The following is a 7,017-nucleotide window of genomic DNA, read 5'->3' on the forward strand; positions in this document are numbered from 1 at the left end:
TTTAATAAGCCAGTCATTTCACTGAGAACTTCAAAGAGGATACTATCTCCAGTGTGAGATAAAATATGCAATTTTTTTTTAAACAATTGGGGTTAAGTAACTTGCTCAAGGTTACATGGCCAGTTATTTCTGGGTGTGGTGCTAAGTATCAGAGCCCGGATTCGATCCCAGGTCATCCCAACTCTGGGCCGGTGCTCTTACTCACTGTGCCACCTGGCTGCCTATAAGCAATTGGGGTTAAGTAACTTGCTCAAGGTTACACAGCCAGGTGTTTCTGGGTGGGTGCTAAGTGTCTGAGCCCAGATTAGATCCCAGGTCATCCCAACTCTGAGGCTGGTGCTCTTACTCACTGTGCTACCTGGCCACCCCTAAAATATACAATTTCAGTGATAAACTTAAAACTGTTTATGAAGAAATTAAAATAAGAGAAGCTATGGAAAACCATCATTCTCAAACATCAGATGATTTAATTTCCAAATTATATAGGGAGTTGCCTCAAACATAAATGCAGGGCCATCCTCCAGTTGATAAGTGAGCAGAGGAATTGAATGAAGGAGAAAACTTATCACTAAAACAAAAGAGATGTTCTAAACTACTACTATTTTTTTTAAAAATGCAAATTAACTGATCTCTGAAATTTTACCTCACACCCAGCAAATTGTCAAAGGTGAAGATCATCCTTGGGGGAAATCAAGCACACTAAACACTCTCTTGGTGGTGTTAAGAATTGGTATCACTGTGCTGGAAAACAATCTGTTTTATTCCAGATAAGTTACTAAATTGTTCATTCCCTTTGACCCCAGTAAATCCAATACTGTGAAGAAGAAAAGGTCCCATATATATCAAAATATCAGAAACAGGGATGGCTAGGTGGTGCAGTGAATAGAAAGCACCAGCCCTGGAGTCGGGACAATCTGAGTTCAAATCTGGTCTAAGACACTTAACACAAAAACTAGCCATGTGACCTTGGGCAAGTTACTTAACCCCAATTGCCCTACCTTCCCCCCTCCAGAAAGCAAAAAAACAAAAAACAGAAACATTTTCGAGTAGTAATTTTTTTTTTTTTGCAAATAAAGTGAATGGACATGGCTGAACACATTGCAAAATACTGCTTTAATGAAATTTAATAGTAGTGTATGTAAAGGCAAATGGAAATAATTCTGAGGAGCATGGGAAGATGAGTGAAATTAGAGAGTGAAGAAAGGAGAAGAAGACATCTATATAGTGACTGCAGTCCTTTCAAGGCTGTTGAACACATGAAAGTATCAATACAAATTCCAGAGTTCAGATGAAGAAGCTCTCTCATCACTCAGCAGAGAAGGCGGCAGACTATGGATCCCAAATGTGGCGTACACAGACAGATAAGGTTACTATATTGGCCTCTTTAACTTGATGGGTTTTCTTTATTATGACAGATGTGTGGAGATGCTTACACGTATGTGAGGCATATTTTGATAAGTGATTGTTATAAAAACAAAGATATCAAGAAAGTGTTTTTAAAAATTGATGAAAATCAAATTACCAAATTAGTAGGAAAGATAGAGGAAATTATACATGTATACATAAAAGAATTTTTTATAATTATCGGAAACTATTATATGAGAGCTTAAATGAATTGACTTCTACAATGCCCAAGCTGGCCAGAAAAGAAGTGGCTAGTGACAGATTAGTCTCAGAAGGAGAAATGAGGTAATTAATGAGCTCCCCCATATAAAATTCCAGGACTGGCCATTCCTTAATTAATTTTTTTCAGGCTTTCAAAGAATCAGTATTTTCTAGAGCTAAAAGAGAATTCATTTAGTAGAAAAAATCAATATAATTATCAGGAGAAGTTTTGGAACATGATGGACTCTCTCAAGTTTTAAAACATAATATGGAAATTACAGTTGAAATTGTAGAAAAACAATGTAGGAGAGGGGAGTCGTATGCTGAAGGGCTCCTCCAGGGTCTTCTTACTCAGAGATAGCAGTTGCAGCCCTCAGCTCTCTCTTTGTTATTCCTTATTCTCTTTTATCGCCTTTGACTGCATTTTTTTTTTTAAGTCAAGGACTACCATAGAAAAGGTATATATTCAGAGACTGAAAAGAAATTGTGAGAGCATAAAGAACAAATTGTTAATATTAATATTTATATGGTATTTTGCTTTTTAAAAGCAACATGTAAATAGTTTGGAGTTTACACTTTAATTTTGAGATCACTTCTGTATTGTTTGCCCATTTGTATTTCTTAAGGTGTGTTTAAAATAAACTATTTTTTAAAAAAAAGTTATCTGAACCTGTGTTGTTGTACTGGTCTGAGGACTCCCATCACCAGAGAGATCACAAGTCTTTTCCCTGACCGATGGATTCATAAATTGCTGTGACCAAAAGAAGGGGGAAAAAGCCTTTTGCCTCTTGTCATGTTCTGCAGTGAGCTTCTCCCTACTTTATCATACCCTGCAGATAGTAGGTACTGAGTAAATACTTAGTAAGCATTTAAATGGGCCTTCTGTGTGTCAGGCAGTGTGCTGAATTCTTTATAAATATTCTTTCATCCTCACAACAACCCTAGAAATTATGTGCTGCTAGAGTTGAGGAAAGTAAGGTAAATAAGGTAAGTGACTTGGCCAGTTTCACAGAACTAGTAAATATCTGAGGCTGAATTTGAACCTAGGTCTTCCTGATTCTGGGTCCAGGGCTCTGACCTCTAGGCTACCTGTCTGCCCCAGTTCAGCTAGCTAAGTTAGCCCACCTGAGCGTGTTACTGAAATCTGCTCACTGTCTGATCATTTGCACATTTTCTTCCTTTTTTGGAACATCTGAGCAATATTGTTTCTCTGTATCTTCAGAATCGTTCATTCCTAAGAATTTCCCATCCATTGTGGGCCGACTTGCCCAACAAAATTTAAGGTCCTTGTCTCCTGCCTCTCCTTTCTCCAAATTCGGTGAAATCTGCTGGGGCTCGTTGGTCCTGGTGCTGGGGTGCATTCACACTGATTCACTTGTCCTCATCTCTGTCACAGACTACAATATGGACATGGGCATATCTACCAAGGTCCCTGTCATTTCCACCCCAGCAGTCTGTTCTTTTGGAGTAGAATCAAGTGGGGGGAGAATGAGCAGTTCCCCTTGTCGATTCCCTTACCTTTTAATGTAAATTAAATGAAATTCCCTTACATTAAATTAAAATACATTAAAACTTGTCATCCAGACAAGTCAAGGAAATTTTAGCAGTTCTGCCTTTGGCAACAGACAGGAAGCCTCCCATCGCTGCTGGACCTTCATCTAGGCTCATGGCTCATCTCCTGTAATCATCGATTGCCTATTTCTGTCTAAATGTCTCTTGCCTAGTCATTCTCCTTAGGTAGTCCCCCCTCCCTCTTCACTTTGGTCTTCGTTTGCACAAGTTTTTACCTGCCCTTTTATAAGTTCACTGTAGCCATGGCCAGGTTCCTCTTGTGTCCATGTTTTGAGCCATGACCTACAAGATCAGCACTCATTCTCAGACCCGACTGTCTTACCTGATGTCCACCCCTCAGGTCCCTGTTTTGTTAAGTCTGCGCTTTGCATGAGCAGCGGCCCCTTGAAGCTGTTCATGTTCTGTGGCTTGCAGCCAGACATGGGCAGATTGATGATGATGATGGTGGGTGACCTTCATGTAGCACTCTCCAGCAAGTATAATTGCATTTAATTCTCACAGCAAGCCTGGGGGTGCGGGGGGAGGTGCTATTGTCCTCATTTCATGGGTGAGCAAACTGGAACAGAGAGGTTGAGTGACTTTTTCAGGATCACACAAAAGTGTTTAAAGCTGGATTGGAACTCAGCCCTTTCCAGCTTCAGGCCCAGCACATAATGTACTGCACGGCCTAGTTGCCTCAGGAATATTGCTATAAAAAAGGTGGATGTTTCCTGGAGAAACTCAGCATCATTAAAAGAAGATGTGAGCTGACCTATTTGTGGTATTTGTCCAAGATGTTTTCTGGTGGATACGCATTCCAGGCTGTCACTCTATGCCGGCGCCTCAAACTTGGGGCCTTTGGACCCCTTCACACTCTTCTAAGTTCTTGAGGACCCCTGCCCCACAAAGAGCTCTGGTTTGTATGGGTCCTGTCTATATGTATTTCCTACATGATAAGTGAAAATGTCTTGAGTTTTGACACCAAGGACCTCTACCCCTCTCCTCTCTGAGGCCACCCTCAGAGTCTGAGTCTGATGACAGGATGATGAGTCACACCAGGTCGACCCTCATCGGCTCCAGACTCTGGCAGCAGTGTCCTAGCTGGCCTTAGGGAATCCAGCTCTCCTCCCTCTGATCCCTCCTTCCCACAGGGCCAAGCCCATAGTCCCGAAGCACACATCTGACCCTATCACTCACTGCTGCCAAGAAGCTTCAGGGGCTTCCGATTACATCTGGAATAAATTCCAGTCTCTGCTTGGCATTCCAGCCCATCACAACCTGACTCCAGCTGCCTTTCTAGACTGATTAGCTCATGATGCCCTGTGCCCTAGCCTCCCTGCTTCTGTGCCCTCCCCTGTAGACAAAATGCCATCTGCAGAGGCTGTCCTCCATGCCTGGAAGTCTCCCCCTCCTCACCTGTAACCCCCAGGTCCCTTCCAGCCTTAGTTCAACTGTCACAGCCTACAGGAGTTTCTAGAAATGGGGTTAACAGCACCCTACTCCCAGGGACCTTGTGAGGATCAAATGAGATCCTGTTTCCAGAAACTCCCAGCACAGCGCCTGGCATATTGAAGGTATATGGTAAATGTTATTCCCCATCCCTGCCACCCAGGGGAGCCCCTGATGCTTCTAGACTAGAAAAATGACAGACCTTTACTTTAGTTTAGGCATGTCAGCTTGGCAGCTGAGTGGGGAATTGAGGCCCACGGGCCGATTGGAGGCCATGGCATCACTGAGTCGAGAGATCAGGAGGGCCTGAATGAGAGTGGCAATGATGGGAGTGCAGAGGAGGAGAGGGATGGGAGAGACATGTCAGAGATGTGATCAGAGAGACCCAGTGGCTTGATGGATGGGGAAGGGAGGGAGGGAGAAGTCCAAGAGTCCCCGAACTGAAGTGTGAACGCCTGGCAGTGCCCCCTGCAGACACAATGTTAGGAAGAGGAGTAGATGAAGAAACAGCCAGTGCCGCCTTGGGCGTGTTGATGGGACATCCTGGTGGCTGTGACCACTAGCCGGTCCTGTGGAACTCAAGCCAGAGAGCTGGGAGTAGATCGTTGAACCCCGTGGAGCTGATGTGATCACGGAGAGGGAGTAGAGAGGAAATCGAGGAGAGGGCCCAGGCAGAGCTCTTGCCTTGCTGTCTCTTCCTCTGTCTCCCATTTGGTTTCTGGGGGCAGCTGCATGGCCCAGTTCATAGAACGCCGAGCCTGAAGTCAGCAAGACTCATCTTCATGTGTTCAAATCCAGCCTCAGACACTTACTGGCTGTGTGGTCCTTATCAAGTCACTGAACCCTGTTGGCCTCAGTTTCCTCATCTGTAAAATGAGCTGGAGAAGGAGATGGCAAACCCCTCCAGCATCTCTGCCAAGAAAACCCCAGATGGGTCATGGAGAGTCAGACATGACCAGACAGCCACACAGTGGGTAGAGCACTTGGCTGGGAGTCAGGAAGATCTGAGTAGGATCCTGGGCAGGCCACGTTGTTTGCCTCAGTTTCTTCAACTGTGAAGTGGGTGTAATAGTAGTATATCCCAGGGTTGGGAGGAGGAATTTGTAAAGTGCTTGGTACACAGTAGATGCTTAATAAATGCTTATTCCTGTCCTGATGCCTTGCTTAAATTTGCCTCTTTGTAACTGCCCCCATCCTCCCCCCCTCCCCAATTATTCCTGGTTTTGTCTCCTGGGGCCAAAGAACCAATTTAATCCCCGTTTCCTGTGGCACCTGCTCAGCTCCTTGATGATAGTTATGGTGACCTGACTTAGCACTGAGCATTTATGAGGCGCCTACTGTGCGTCAGGCACCAAACTGAGCACTGAGGACCAGAGGACAAAGGATGGCCCCTGCCTCAAGGAGGGGAGCTCTCGTCTGATGGGGGCGTCCCACAATCAGTAGGATGCCCGGGACGTACGAGACAGACAAGGGGTGGACTGAAGGCGGTCTCAGAGAGAAGGCAGGAGCGCGGAGCCCTCCTTGAACACGCGTGGTTTTAGATGCTGGAGGAGGACACCTGGGAAGCCAGCGGGGGTCCTCACCTGGGGTGGGGGGTGGGGGGCGGTCAGCGAGGACGGGCTGGCCGGAGGGTCTCTGCCGGGACCCAGGAGAAGGTCGGGGACCTGGACAGCGCCGTCTGTACGAAGAGGGGCTGTATAAGGAGACTGGGGAGGTGGGAGGAGGGAGGAGCCCCTCGGGAAGCGCCCGCTCTGCGCTGGGCCCCGGGCACGGCGCTTCGCGCTAGTTCTAGTGGTCCGGGGTTTTATATCTGATCTTGCAGGTAATAGGGAGCCAGTGTTCATCCAAACAGGTGACGCGGTGAGCCGAGCCTGGGCTGGAGCCGGGGCCCGTGTGGCGGGGCGGCCCCCTCCGGGCTTCACGCCCCCAGCCCCTTCACACAACCCCAGGTGCCAGGGGCCGGACGTGCTTCACCCGCCGGCTGCCCTCCCGTGCCCAGAGGCACCCCAACTTCGGGTATCCCCCTTAAGTCCCTGCCACCCCCAGCCCCTTCCCGAGGGCCCACTTATAGATGAGGAAGCTGAGGGCCCGAGAGTGACCCAAGGTCACACAAGTAGAAAACCTTGGGAAGAAGGGTGGATTTGAACCCAGGCCTTCGCCGAGCCGCCCCTTTAACCCAGAGGTGGTCTTTGTGTCCAGAACTGAGGACGGTTCTCCAGAGGAGGTCAGATGGGGAGGGTGCAGAGGGGCCACTGGCACCCCCAGATCTTTTAGACTAGCTGCCCAACCCCCCGGGGCAGGGTGGGGGTGGGGGGGGCTCTGTATTTGAACCCGAGAGCCTGGGGTGACAGCGAGCCAGAGGCTCGTCAATATCCCCTGGGGGGGGGGGGGGGGGGGGGGGGGGCTCTGTAT

This window comes from Petaurus breviceps, unplaced genomic scaffold, assembly GCF_028583685.1.
Source record: "Petaurus breviceps papuanus isolate PSGF00001 unplaced genomic scaffold, PetGlider_PUasm1.0 577, whole genome shotgun sequence".
NCBI classification, from domain to species: Eukaryota; Metazoa; Chordata; class Mammalia; order Diprotodontia; family Petauridae; genus Petaurus; species Petaurus breviceps.